Source organism: Xenopus laevis, chromosome 3S, assembly GCF_017654675.1.
Source record: "Xenopus laevis strain J_2021 chromosome 3S, Xenopus_laevis_v10.1, whole genome shotgun sequence".
Classification (NCBI taxonomy): domain Eukaryota; kingdom Metazoa; phylum Chordata; class Amphibia; order Anura; family Pipidae; genus Xenopus; species Xenopus laevis.
This window is the reverse complement of record NC_054376.1, coordinates 112450836-112466801: the sequence shown is the minus strand read 5'-3', so window position 1 is coordinate 112466801 and position 15966 is coordinate 112450836. Positions and strand designations below refer to the sequence as shown.

The following is a 15966-nucleotide window of genomic DNA, read 5'->3' as shown; positions in this document are numbered from 1 at the left end:
ACTGGGAAAACTTATTGACTCGAGTAGAAGCCTAGACACAACTACAGCCCTGTCTCCCAGCAGCACATATTTCGCCAAAGCGACCCCCTCATCGATCAACCAGACTTCTTTGCAAAGTTGATGGTGACAGAGAATTGCCAACCGAATAACTGTGTGCATTGTCCCACTGTCGCACTACCATGTGCAGAGGGTGCTGTGTGATATTGCCATCACTGTTAATCTTTCGTATAACCAACAGAGGGCACTGTGTGATATTGCCATCACTGTTAATCTTTCATATAACCAACAGAGGGCGCTGTGTGATATTGCAGTCACTGTTATTCTTTCATATAACCAACAGAGGGCGCTGTGTAAAATTGCAGTCACTGTTATTCTTTCATATAACCAACAGAGGGTGCTGTGTGATATTGCAGTCACTGTTAATCTTTCATATACCAACAGAGGGCGCACTGTTATTCTTTCATAAACCAACAGATGGTGCTGTGTGATATTTCAGTCACTGTTATTCTTTCATATAACCAACAGAGGGCGCTGTGTGATATGGCAGTCACTGTTAATCTTTCATATAACCAACAGAGGGTACACTGTTATTCTTTAATATAACCAACAGAGGGCGAACTGTGTGATATTGCAGTCACTGTTATTCTTTCATATAACCAACAGAGGGCGCACTGTAATTCTTTCATATAACCAACAGAGGGTGCTGTGTGATATTTCAGTCACTGTTATTCTTTCATATAACCAACAGATGGCGCTGTGTGATATTGCAGTCTCTCCCCAAGCGAACTGTTGGTATAGGAATGATTAAAAGTGACTGCAATCTCAACTACTGCCCACTGACTCGAGTATAAGCCGAGGTAGACTTTTTCAGCACATTTTGGATGCTGAAAAACTCGGCTTATACTCAAGTATATACAGCTATAATCCATGTATTTCCATGACATAGGCAAGTTACAGTATCAGCTATTCTGTCAACCGTTTATTTAAAAACAATGTTGTATAAAAAAGTCTATGGAGATCTTTGGGCATGGCAGGCTCTCCAGTATAACAAACAAGGGAAAGTTGTGCTCACCACTAATTTTTAAACCATTAGGCGGGGTGCAATAAGGACGTGACCACAAAATTCATATAGACAAATATAAGAGGTCCTCTGCACTCAACCCATTATCAATATATTTAAGACATTGAGACATTGTGAGACATTACAGCTACTAAAAAAATGCCTTACCCGTTAAACAAAACAGGGATTGTTTGTCCATATATTGCAATATATTTAAGCTGGCCAACTATGTCAAAGTCATCCCATGTCTGGCCAGTCCTACGCTCAATTTTCATCTGATTCATTAAGAAAGATGTATAATGAAGCAATAGAATTCTTAATGAATCAGATGAAAATTGAGCATAGGATTTGCCAGATATGGGATGACATTGACAGCTTAAATATATCGCAATATATGTGCAGTATTGCAATATATGGACAAACAATCCCTGTTTTGTTTAAAGTGGACCTAAAAGTCCTTTTCAAATTAAACATGAAATCCAAATTTTTTATATATTATAGTTGTTTTAAATGCATTTTAAAATCTCAGCTATCAATCAAATATTGCCTGCCCCTCCTCTATGGCTTAGGCATAAAGGTGGGATAAGCAATTACTTTCACTTTCCATTCAGCACTTACTCGATTTCACTGCTCTCCCCACATTCCCCCAGTTCTCTTTACCATTTGATTGTGTAGCCAGGGCATGGGGATGGACATCAGGCCCCCCATTCTGGTGCATAAAAAAAGATTCTGAGATGATGCAAGGCTTGTCTTGTTTTTATAACAGTGTCCATAGAATGGTTCCTGCCTGCTTGCTATAATTAGCTATATCTATAATTGCTAGAATAGAGTTCCCAGACCGAAGGAAACAAGATTCAAATAATTTATACAGTGTAATTAAAGTTAATTTTGCATGACTGACGTGATAAAATAGGATTTGGAATAATTTTTTGGGTGACAGGTCCCCTTTAAAGGGTAAGGCATTTTTTAGTATGAACAAAATGTCTCAATGTCTTAAATATATTGATGATGGGTTGAGTGCAAAGGACCTCTTGTATTTGTCTATAGGGTCTCTAGTACCACAATGGTTTTTTATCAGAATTTGCATTTGATAAATATTTTTTTATAAATAGAAATGTCAATCTGGTTGTTAGGGTTTCATTTAGAGATTTTTTGTTTTGTATCGGGCAAATTGATTTAACCAATTACCAAACTGAATCCAAACCCTCAGTGCCGCCAGCCATTGGGGCTTTATATGGGGTTTGGATTTGGTTCGGTTAGGGTTATGGATTTGGCAATCCTGCTAAAAAGGCTTGGATTCTTGTGAATCCTAAACCGAATATGGAATTTGGTGAATCGCTATTCCATTTACTCTAGACCCAAATATGAATAGGACAGGTTCTGATGAGAGTTAAGTAGCAAAATATGATGATATTAATAATAAAAACAAGCTTCGTAACACATTGACACAACCAGGAAAGGCAGAATATTGCTTTTCACATTGTGTTAAAAGTTAATTTTAAGGTATACTAACACTTTTAAATAAATGCCATTTGTATAATAATAAATGCCAAGGAGTAGAGAAACAAGCTATGGAACATCTTTTGCATACCAGTGTAAATACAGAAAACAATAATAAATCTGATGTATTAGTACTGAAGATATGATTATAAACCAATAAAGTTAATCTCATTATCTCAATACAGCAATAATCGTAATGCCTGAATTAAAGCAGGGGAAAAAAGTGCAAGAGAAAGAGTGTTATCCAGACTTCAGAAAATGATCCTAGGTGGTTCAACAGCATAAAAAGCATTTTCATGCAACAAAGAACTGTGATATCTTAAAAAACCGAAAAGACCAATAAGGAAAATATTATTTTTTTGGTAGACATTGTATTTGCTGATCCAAATAAATTTCTTATTTGTCTATCCCCCAGATAAGTAATAAAACCATTGCAAGCTTACAAACCAAGACACTAGTCTGGGAATGTAATATAGGTCACTAATGGAAAAATGTTCGTAATGCGAATAAACGTTCACATCGCAACCAATTGCCCCTTTACGACAGTACACAGTGGGGTAGATTTATCAAAAAGTTAGAGATCGCAACTCTCAATTAATTTTTATGGGATTTTGAAAGGCATATTTTTCAAAGTATGAACTTTCACTTTCACCCATTGATAAATACTCTTTAAAAATCCCATAGACATGAATGGAGAGTGGCGGAATTTTCACTCTAGAGGATTTAGGTGATCTCTAACTTCACTTTTTGATAAATGTACCCCAGTGTATGTTACAAAACTTCTGAAAAAGTTGTTACGTTTGCTCCAAAAGTTTACGCCACCTTCAAGCACGTCTTGGAAGTTTGCAAGATTAGCAATGCAATAAAAGCCTAATGAAGAATAATACAGGTATGGGACCTGTTATCCAGAATGCTCGGGACCTGGGGGTTTCCGGATAACGGATCTTTCCGTAATTTGGGTCTTCATGCCTTAAGTCTACTAGAAACTCATTTAAACATTAAATAAACCCAATAGGCTGGTTTTGCTTCTAATAAGGATTAGTTATATTTTATTTGGGATGAAGTACAAGCTACTGTTTTATTATTACAGAGAAAAAGGAAATCATTTTTAAAAGTTTGGATTATTTGGATAAAATGGAGTCTATGGGAGACAGCCATTCCGTAATTCGGAACTTTCTGGATATCGGGTTTCCGGAAAAGGGATCCTATACCTGTATATCGCAACATGCAATTTTTTTATGTCTGTGGCAAATTTGTTCTCTTTGCCCTAGGTTTTTATAGAGAGTTTGTTGTTTTAAATAGCATATTTATTGTTATAATTTTACTGATTAAGTTACTTACTTTATGTATAAGTACTGTTGTTATATATTTGTGGTGGAATTGTTAATATTGTGGTTTAATTACATGCATTATGGAAAAAAATATGCTGCAGTTGGTGATACAATTTGCTAAATGTCTCTGCACTGCATTTGGAGGCATAGATACCTGGACATCTTCTACCTTCCCCCTACCCGTTTTTTGGTTTTACTAGTTAAAGGAGAACTAAATCTTAACTAGGTAACTAGGCTTGGGCTAAAGATGATACTAAATTGTGCAGAGCTATAGGTTCCATGCAGGATGCTGTCACTTTGCACAGTGATTTGTCTAAACTGGAAAACTGGGCAGCAAACTGGAAAATGAGGTTCAATGTTGATAAATGCAGGTTATGCACTTTGTCAAAAATAATATAAATGCAATTTATACACTAAATGGCAGTGTGTTGGGAGTTTCCTTAAATGAGAAGGATCTAGGGGTCTTTGTAGATAACACGTTGTCTAATTCTGGCCAGTGTTATTCTGTGGCTACTAAAGCAAATAAAGTTCTGTCTTGCATAAAAAAGGGCATTAACTCAAGGGATGAAAACATAATTATGCCTCTTTATAGGTCCCTGGTGAGGCCTCATCTGGAGTATGCACTGCAGTTTTGGACTCCAGTCCTTAAGAGTGATATAAATGAGCTGGAGAGAGTGCAGAGACTAAGTGAAACTAAACTGGTTATAGGGATGGAAGACTTAAATTATGAGGGTAGACTGTCAAGGTTGGGGTTGTTTTCTCTGGAAAAAAGGCGTTTGCGAGGGGACGTGATTACACTTTACAAGTACATTAGAGGACATTATAGACCAATAGCAGGGAACCTTTTTACCCATAAAGTGGATCACCGTACCAGAGGCCACCTCTTTAGACTAGAAGAAAAAAACTTTCATTTGAAGCAACGTAGAGGGTTCTTCACAGTCAGGACAGTGATGTTGTGATGCTGATTCAGTTAATGCCTTTAAGAATGGCTTGGATGATTTTTTTGGACAGACATAATATCAAAGGCTATTGTGATACTAAGCTCTATAGTTAGTATAGGTATTGGGTATATAGAATTTAATTAAAAGTAGGGAGGGGTGTGTGTATGGATGCTGGGTTTTCATTTGGAGGGGTTGAACTTGATGGACTTTGTCTTTTTTCAACCCAATTTAACTATGTAACTATGTAACTATGTAAAGAAGTACGCTATACATGTTGTACATTATGTTTTGAACTTCTGTACCAGCCTAAGGCAACCACAGCCCTTTAGCAGTAAAGATCTGTGTCTCCAAAGATGCCCCAGTATCTCCCCATCTTCTTTTCTGCTGATTCACTGCACATGCTCTGTCCTGCTGTCACTAACTGAGCTTAGGGATCCACTCCACTCACAACAGTACACATAGAATAGAAATGGCTGATTAGTAATTAATACAATTAATTACTACATGGCAGGACAGAAACCAGTGCAACTAGCATCAGATTTTAATAATCAGCCCTGTAGCATCATCTTATATTACAGGCCAACCTCATTTTGATAATTTGAGACAATCCCTAAGCTTAGCTTCTCAACAGCTGCTCAGAGCCCACTGAGTGTCACAGACACTTTCCAACATGGTGACTCCCTGTGACAAGTTTGAAGTCCTGGATCATTGCTGCTATTGACAAGCTGAGACTGGAGGCTGGTGCAATAAGTTCAGTATATAATAAAACATGGCATTATTAGCTATATTCATTTTTAGGATTTAGTTCTCCTTTTAAGGGATACTCATCTGATAACTATCACCTTTATAATAATTACCAACTGAAGCTGTAAAATAATGCTGTTTGCATTGCCTCGCCTAATCCTGTTTATATCTTTCACTCTCACTGTTAATCTATTTCAGCCATTCCAAGGAGTAGTGTAGTAAATTTTTATGAGCCATTCAGATAAAAGGTAATTGCACATGCTTTGCCTTAAGGGACAGCAGTGCTGATTTGAGATTTCATCTAAAATCCCTGCCATAAAGCAAGAAAGACTTCTGTTGTTTACCAGAAAGGCACTAGGAATAGTCCATGGTAAGTACCAGGAAAAACATATTCTCATGAAGGAATAAAAGTGCTAGGAACCTTTAAAGCAGTATAGTAAAACATATACAGGTATGGGACCTGTTATCTAGAATGCTCAGACTTGGGGCTTTCCTGATGATGATTCCTTCTGTAATTTGGATCTTCATACATTTAGGGGCACATTTACTAAGGGTTGAAGTGAATTTTCAAATTCAAAAACTTTGAATTTCGAAGTAAGTTTTGGGTACTTCGACCATCGAATAGGCCAAAATTAGTTTTGAATTGAAAAAACTTAGAATATTCGACCACTCAAATAACAAAGTACTGTCTCTTTAAAAAACTTTGAACCTGTCGAATTGCTATGTTAGCCTATGGAGACCTCCTAGAACCTATAGCCAATATTTGGCAACATTTTTAGATGTTGAAGTTTATTTTTTGAAAATCGTTTGATCGATTGAATAATGTGAATCGTTTAATTCGGACAATTTTATGATCGATGGTCGAATTTCGAAGTTTTAGCACTTCAAAATTTGACCCTTGGGGGCACATTTACTAATGGTCGAATATCGAGGGTTAATTAACCCTGGATATTCGACTATCGAAGTTAAATCCTTCGACTTCAAATATCGAAGTTGAAGGATTACCCGCTATTCGTTCGATCGAACGATAGAAGGAATAATCGTAAGATCAAACGAAACTCCTTCGATCAGAAATTTGCTAGAAAGCCTATGGGGACCTTCCCCATAGGCTAACATTGTACCTCGGTAGGTTTTAGTTGGCAAAGTAGTTGGTCGAAGTTTTTTTTAAAGAGACAGTACTTCGACTATCGAATAGTCGAATAGTCATACGATTTTTAGTTCGAATCGTTCGATTCAAAGTCGAAGGTCGATGTAGCCAATTCGATGGTCGAAGTAGCCAAAAAAACGTTCGAAATTCGAAGTATTTTTTCTTCTATTCCTTCACTCAAGCTAAGTAAATGTGTCACTTAATGAATTCACAAAACAAAACATATCCATCTCAGACAGGAAAAAGTAATAATAGCCCATTACTTGGGGGCCGATTCACAAAGGGTCGAATATCGAGGGTTAATTAACCCTCAATATTCGACTGGGAATTAAAATCCTTTGACTTCGAATATCGAAGTCGAAGGATTTTAGCGCAAATAGTGCGATCGAACGATCGAAGGATTATTCCCTTGATCGAACGATTAAATCCTTCGAATCAAACGATTCGAAGGATTTTAATCCAACGATCGAAGGAATATCCTTTGATCAAAAAAAGTTAGGCAAGCCTATGGGGACCTTCCCCATAGGCTAACATTGACTTCGGTAGCTTTTAGATGGCGAACTAGGGGGTCGAAGTTTTTTCTTAAGGAGACAGTACTTCGACTATCGAATGGTCAAATGGTCGAACGATTTTTAGTTCGAATAGTTCGATTTGAAGTCGTAGTCGAAGGTCATAGTAGCCCATTCGATGGTCGAAGTAGTCCAAAAAACACTTCGAAATTTGAAGTTTTTTTACCTCGAATCCTTCACTCGAAGTTAGTGAATCGGCCCCATAGTGTTTGTTTATAATGATTTTATTCAGACAGTGGGATACACCCTTTATCCCCTCTGCAACAACAGCACCATCTGTTTTAGTATCTCAAGTTGAGTTCTTCTGTATGGGACATGGACCTTTTTCCTCTTGTGTCACTTATGGGACAGTATATCTCTTCTCAATATGAGTTTAATGAAAAGAACTTGTGTTGAACATGCTTTCTTTCTATTGTGAATTTATGGTTTTTGTTATTTCTTGAGGTAAATGGGGGAAAAAATGTAATCTACTCCATGTTTGGTCCTTGCAATGAAGATAATACGATTATTAATATAGAACCCTCCTTCCTTGTTTTGTTAGCAGGAGTCCAATATGCAGAGAAATTATCTGTTCACTGGTAATATAATTACTTACTTCACAAGGACCAAACATTGAGTAGCTTCTGATTCGTTAGGTTCAACAACAAAAAAATAATAAAAGTATTATTTGTTTTTGTGATCAAAACAATTGTCTGTACATTGGCGGGCGCTTGTCTACAAATTTAGATTTTACAGTATAATTGGAAGCACTTGCAGACCTGTGTCTCATTCAGATACCAGTATGTTGATTTCAATACATCAATATAATATAATAAATAGTGATGAGCAACATTTTTCACGCAATTTTTCACCCATAGTCTTCAATGGATTTTGTAAAAGATCCCTTATCCAATAAACCCCAGGTCACAAGCATTCTGATTAACAGGTTTCGTACCTGTACTACTGGTAAAAGGGTAGATATGATGGAGCTGGCAGATTTAAGGTTCATCACATTATCAGTGATGGCAGGTGCGCTCCGCCAATGAGGCGATTTGGTCAACTCGCCACTGGCGGTGGCGCCAGATAGGGGTGGCAAATAGCCGCTCCTGGTGCCTTTAAGAGCCGAATTTCAGTTTTTTAAACCGGAAATTTGGCTTTACTAGTGTGAGAATGTGCTATTGCGCTCTCTGCACTAGCGTTGCTGCCGCCCCCTGGAAAGGTAAGCGAGCAGGGGGGGCGGCATTACAGGAGCCACCTCAGGCGGCTCTTGTCTAAGAAACGACGCTGAGTGATGGGCAAATCTGTCACCTTTCACTTTGCCGAATAATTAGTGAAACAGCAAAAAAAATTGTGAAATGGTGAAAATTTGCGACATGCATTGGTCAATGGGTGTCAAAATAATTTTGACGATTTTTCGTGCAAACATTCGCGGCCAGCGAAAAGTGGAAATTCACCGCAAATTGATGCCTGGTGAATTTATTCGCCCATCACTACACATTATAAATGGAGCTAACTTATATTACAAATGTGTGTTATATTGTAATTGCTGTATATCAATACACCCACACCACATATGAAAAAACCAAGCATTGATCTGATAAAAATGTAAACTTATTTTCAAGTGGTTCACGTGATAATCAGGGTTTAAGGAAAACTTGTCTTGGATACGAGTCATGAGAATTAGCTTGCAAAGTATTCTAATTGTATTTTTGAGTACTATAATGCTGGGCTGTAGAGAAGAAAATATGATTACGGTAGTAACAAAGAAAGGGTTGAATATATAAACTTTTTATATAAAATTTTTGGTAATTTTATCCTTATTTTTGGCAAGCTAATTTTCCCTTACATAAGTGTATCTTTACAAAACTATTTGTTATGCTATTAATTTCATTCCCTAAAGTATCTGTGAAAATCATAAACTTTCCCATGGGGCTTTGTTTAAAAAAAAAAAATATGAAAGAAAAATAATAAGTAGCTGCTTTCATTGTCAAGACCATAACTTTAAACATTTCAGTTTATCATTCTGGAAATAACTATCGGATTACATTAAGTTCCGCATTACATAACATTTTATTATATTTTTTAGGAGGCAAGTCAAACACCGCTATAAAAAATTCAAGCCTTTGTGGCTTTCAAATACTGCTGGTGCGCAATATCTCTGCTAAGCTCTTCTTTGAATATTTAAGATGTTTTTTTTAACCTGACTTTTTGGGTCAACGAAGCTATTGATTCATGTTACACAGAGCGCCGGAGAAATTTGAGAAATTCAACTTTCAAGGTGCAGAATGGAAATGTTAAAGTTTATGAAACATTCAAATGAGTCTTTCCCAATCGCTTTTGTAAAGAAATTTTGAAGTGTCAAAATTGTATATCTTGTGCTCATTTTTAAATGCTAAATACCACAGTGTTTTGAGCTGCCTTGTGGCCATTGTAAAGAAAACAGGTGTTCTGATAGATTATCAAGTGTGAGTCAGATGATGTGCCGCACAGAATATTAATGAAGGCGCAAACACAAAAGGCTGACTAGCTTTGTTCACATAAAGCTGAGACATTCATATTAGACTTCGTTAAGGACAACTGATAAAGAAAGGTCTTTATTTTTTGTACTTGTTTATTGTAAGTATAACAGCAAGTTCTATCATGAAAAGCAATTAACTAATGCATTGCATTACCCTTCCCCTGTGGCAAAAATGATACAGTTACCTACACCAACCTCCTACAGAGTACAATTAAGCTTTTGATAAAGGCTCTGAGTAATAGTATAAAGCCCACTACCCTCCATTCCTTACTGAATACAACTACCAGCATATCAAACAAATCTGAGGATGCTGTGAGTTTGAACATCTAATAAATATCCAAAATAAAGTAACCACATCATTTACAAGAGGAACTGTAACCTTTTAAGGAACAATAAGATCAGAAAATTAAAGTGTTTCAAAGTAATAAAAATATAGTGAAGTGTTGCCCTGCACCGGTGTGTTTGCTTCAGAAACACTACTATTGTTTATATAAACAAACTGCTGTGTAGCAATGGGGGCAACTAGTGATGGGCGAATTTGCACCGTTTTGATTCGCCGAAAAATTAACAAATTTCCAGCGAAAAATTAGCAAAATGACGCTGGCGTCCCGTTTTTTGGACGCGGGCAAAATGCGCCGGCATCCAAAAAGCGGACGCTGGCGAATTTTCGCCAGCTAATTTTCACCAGCTAATTTTCATGGCCGTTTCGCAAATTTATTGGCCGGCGGTGAATCACACCAATTTGTCACGAATTCGCACCTGGCGAATAAATTCACCCATCACTAGGGGCAGCCATTCAAAGGAGAAAAGGCTTAGGTTACACAGCTGATAGCAGATAAGCTCTGTAGAACATAATGGTGTTATTTGTTATCTACAATTTAACTAGACTTTTTTTAATTTCCACCATTGCTACACAGTAGCTTGTTTATATGAACTATAGTATTGTTTCTGACACAAACACATCATTTTTACCAGTGCAGCACAAATCTACATGCTATTTTCATTACTTTAAAACACTTTTATTTTTTGGTGTTACTGTTCCTTTAAGTGATTTCTTCTTGGAAAGCAAGCAGGTCAATAGCATGTAAATTGATTATGTTATGTAACTGTAAAATAAAAAGAAAATGTTCTTTCATATAGTAGATCATAAAGGAGTGGTAACCCTACTAGTATTATATTATTATCTTGGGCACATGTAACTTCTTTATGATATATGGAATAGTACATTAAGAGGTGGTAAGCCTATTAGAATTATTATATGTTACTGGGCACATAACTCTTTGCTATAAGTTCTGGTATTACTGTAAGATCTGCCTGCTTACAGTTTGTCTCTGTCCATTATCCAGGCAACAAAGTGAGTGAAGTACAGTAGAAATATATGCCAAACCCTGCTGAAAAACAGTGTATAACATAACATTGTGATGATCCATGGAGGCCGCCCAAACTTTTTTACCCATAAGCAACATTCAGATGTAAAACAAGTTGGGGGGGAAATTAAAGCATGAAAAATGTTCCTGGGTGGGGCAGACTGGTACTTTGATTGGCCATTTGTACTGGCAGCCAACAGGAGGCTCTGTTTGACTAGTGATGGGTAGGGATGGGCAAATTTTTTCATCTGTTTCGCAGCAAAAATTATGCCCATAGACTTGTATGGCGTTGTGCGTCAAAAAAAAAATTTGCCCTTCCCTATATAGGGACAAAAAATTTCTGACGCCCATAGATGGCATCGGCGACATTTTGCCGGTGGCGAATTTTTGGCGAAACAAAATGGGTCAAATTCGCCCATCCCTAGTGATGGGTGAATTCAATCGGCAGGCATAGATTTGCGGCAAATTTCTGCATTTTGACCCCTGCTAATTTTCACAAAACTGTGGTGAAAATTAGCTAATGGAAAATGCTGTGACAACAAAAAATTGTCATGCATCAAAATTATTCAGACTCCCATTGACTTTAATGCATTTGGACAAACTAGGTGTATAAAAATTGTAGTTTGCGTGAAAATTGTCATGTGTAAAAATTATTTTGACACCCATTGACTTCAAAGCATTTTGCTAATTTTTCACCCATCACTATATTTCACCATAAACCTTGTTTTTATACAACCAAAAATAATCACCTGCTTTGAGGCCATTTGGAGCAACATCCAAGGAGTCACAGGTTGGGGCTCATGGTTTTATAGAATTTATATTAATGACCTAATCACTTTATTCAAATTAAGTCCAAAATGTGGGATATCAAACTTTATCACCTTTCCACTGTATTTGTCTCTGTGACTCTGCTACATTTTAGCCCTGATACATTGGGTATTTTGACATTGCTACACACACTTGATCTTGGATTAATTGGAGTCTTGTCCATACAGGATGTCAGTGGTTCACAACTCAAGGTAGGCAGCATAACTTTTGCTCGCAACCCATTGTGTAATGAGACAGGATTTATTAAGTGAGATGGAAGTGAGAAAGTTTAGCAAACATTTTATAACAATTGTGTATATTTTATAGCTGAGCAATGTTCAGTATGAAATTGGACTACATTCAAATAAAACCAAGCCATTTAAAATGGTAATGTGGGCTTTTTGTATAAAGTTGATAATTACATTGTAAGTAACTTACTCATTTTTTGGGATACAGATAACTAGGTTCCTTGCTGGGCTCACTGATCTTATAAGCAGCCATTTATTTGAAAGTCAGAATAAAAAATACATGCAGTGTAGATGCAGTGTTAAGCCACCTAAAGAGAGAGTATATTCATTTGACTCATGCTACACACATAGGACTGCCTCAAAACCAAAAGTAAGAGTTTTTTCACTCAGGGAACCATGATGGAGATGCAAATTACTTTATATCCCTCTGGACAACTATGCACCCAAAACTGCTGGATTAGCTCAGATAAAGCTTAATAATTCAGAACTATAAAGCCAAACTTGCAGACGGCCTGTTTCAGTGTTGTAAAATCCCATCAAGATACCGAAACATGGCTTCTATGGGGTAGGGTGTGGAAAGAAAACAAATGTAGGAAACCATAATTGTTAGGATGAGAAGGGTCAAAAAAAAACATGGAGGTTTACTTAAGGTCGAATTTTAGTGGTTTTAGAGGTTTTTGAAACAATGACTGAACTCACTTTCTCTAAAACCACCAATGTCATTGAATTTTTCAAAAGATGCAAATAAACAAAGTACAAAATGGAAAAAAAACGATGAACGATGCACTAAAAAATATGAAAACCTCTAAAAATTTTAGTTTTTCTGACAATTTCTAGAAAAAAAATCTGAACAAAACCTCTGAATGGATTAAAAGTGGTCCAATAAGATCAGCGCAGCTCCCATTGACTTCTATTGCACCTTGATAACTTTTCCTTGGTGAGGTTTTGCATTAGAGGTTTTTGTGGTTTTTACACCTAATACATCTCAAATTTTTAGATCTTGTAAGAAATGTAGAAAAACCACACATTTATCGAGATTCGTGGAAAAAATTGTAATTCTATTGTTAGTCAATGGGTCCATTAATGTATTCACTTGTCTCATAAGTCAGAAGGGCTGATGCATAAAATAACCTACAGAAAAGCATAAGCAATTATGTCCCATGTCCTCATTTCTGGTTCCCAAGGGAACCTACCCCACCATCAAGATATAAAGTGATCTTTCATTTCTAAAAGTTAATTAAAATTTGATATTAGAATATTCTTAAAATCCTCTATAGACATGTATAGAAACAATTCATTGATTACAAATAGTTGATATTTATGGCATTTAGTGGAGGAATGAACAATAAAAAAGTAAAGTCTTATGGGTTATGTAATTTAAGGTGCAAAGTTTGTGATAATTTTAAAAGCAACCAATCAGCAGGCAGCATTTTACTGATTTTTATTGATTAATGGCCATCTGATTAAATGCTAATACATTATTGGTTACTATAAGTTACTGCATCGTGACAAACTTTGTGCCTTTTAGAAGTTTAGAGAAGTGCGACGAGTGCCTGATAACCTACTGTTCTTTGAATTCATGAACACGAATCAATTTAAAGAAAATAAATAGTGATCAAACTACCATGGCCTTAAGGACATTATCTTCCAGGAGCATTAGGAATATAGTGTCTTCAGCTAGAGAAAAGTAAAAAATACAATAGCAAAATATTTAGAATACAGACATAACTATGAATATACAACCCAATCTCTTGCTCATCAGAACAGCTGAATGGGTATAAACACAGCTCTTCATTTGTATCCTGTACTGTAATTATAAAGAAAACAAAAAGCAATATAATTAGCAAGGTCTTATTCATTGTTAGTGTATATTGCTTCTGATTGCTGAAAACTTGAAAAGCTCGTTTAGCCCTATGGGAGAAAAATGCTATATAAATATACTTCCCTTCTTATGTTCATGCTACACAGATTTGGATAATGGAATTTCTTGATGACAAGTCCCAGGAATGTCTTAATATGTTCGGAAATACATTGTATTTTGCTAACCCTACCTATTCTAATGTCTACAATACAGTGACTTTTTGTTACATGTTAAGTGGTTACCCAATGTTAATTTGTCTGTGATTCCAAGCTAATTTATTTGCCAACCTTAAATAATATTCATTTAGATAAGTTTAACGCCAGCTGAAAAAAATTGTATAATTGCTTAGCAGCCAAGGACAAAATTAAGAATTTTCTCAATAATGTTTTCTTCAATTTCAAGAGTTTCTGAACTGGAAACATAAATCAGCGGGTCAGCCAATAGTGACAAATGTGTAGAATCTAAGTGGTAATAATACAACATGACAATCATGCAAACCTAAATCACAAAGAAAAGACACACGGAACTATTAGTGAATATGTTTGTAATTGTATTTATTGCTGGATGCATCCTCGTGAGCCATTTTGGAAAAATCAAGACAAATTAAACGAATGACACACAATACTGCATGGTGTAGTTCTATTGAATAACATTTATTATTCTCCACTATATAAATCTATTATGACACAAAATCTAGGAAAAGAACTAATGTTTCATGTATTATACGTTGTGGAAAACAAATTATTTGCAATATGGTTTTCCATTAGAAAAGTTTAGGGTTCAATTATATTTCTTCAGTAAATTTGTGAAATGCTGGTATTGCTGTTGTTTGGCAACTGAACCATTAGAAATGCTTACTTCACAAGTGAAATCAATGGAAATGATCGTGTTATGGGATGGATAGGTTCGCTGTTGGGAAAGTATAAGAAAATTCAGCAAGAGAAAAATATACTTGCAGTGCTAACAGCTATTTATTTACCTGTATTGGGATCTATCATCCAGAATGCTTAGGTTTTCCAGACAGTGGATCTTTATGTAATGTGAAGCATGGGCCTTAAAGCTACAAAAAATATTAAAACCTCAACAGAATAGATATCATATGGTTTGTCATTAATCTGGATTTATATTAGACTAGTTAGCATGAACTGCAATGTTCTATATTATATTAAATCACAAGTAATAGATAAAACACTATGGGGAAAAAGAATAACTATATGACAGAGGTTTCTGGATAACAGGTTTTCAGATAATAGATCCCATACCTGTTAGCATTTACTAATTATTTTAGTAATTATTTTCCACTGCTAGTTTTCTATTTATTTTGTGCTAATGAGCTTTGCATGAAGCAAAAGTTCACCTTCAAACAAATCAATTAAACTCGCTATGTAATAATTTGCAAAATGTGCATATTCCTTTTTCATTTTGTGGAGTTGCATTCTGCATCTACTAACAGTATATATGAAGTACCAGTGTTTTATTTATTTTTTCTAGTCTTATATAGAGATAACCATATGTTTTTTAAATTCAAGAAATCAGTAAATGATACAAACCCCACTGTCTACTGCTTTTAACATGTCTAGGACTCTAGGTCCATATTCAATTAAATATGACAATACAGTAAGGAAATCAGTGGTAGTAGTAGTAGTGCAAAGTCCAGCACTCTCAGGTCTAAATATAAAATAAAAAGGATTTTCAACATTTTGGCTCTCATTAGAGCTTTCTTCAGGATACCCCACCATATAAAAGAGTGAATATAATCACACATATCGTCAACTGAAATAGACGCCAACACACATATCAACAAGAGAAATTGGCACCATTATTTTCAAATTTACATTCACCTGAGAGTGCTATATAGTTCTACAGCACCTGTGCAGCTGTTTGACTCTTTTTG

At 35.9% G+C, this 15966-nt stretch overlaps 1 protein-coding gene across 1 annotated transcript in view; it reads right to left on the bottom strand.

The window, feature by feature from the left end:
- The window catches only part of LOC108712409 (teneurin-2), a 1104728-nt gene that overhangs the window by 906531 nt on the left and 182231 nt on the right, over positions 1-15966 (bottom strand). The gene's annotated exons all lie outside the window — the stretch shown is intronic.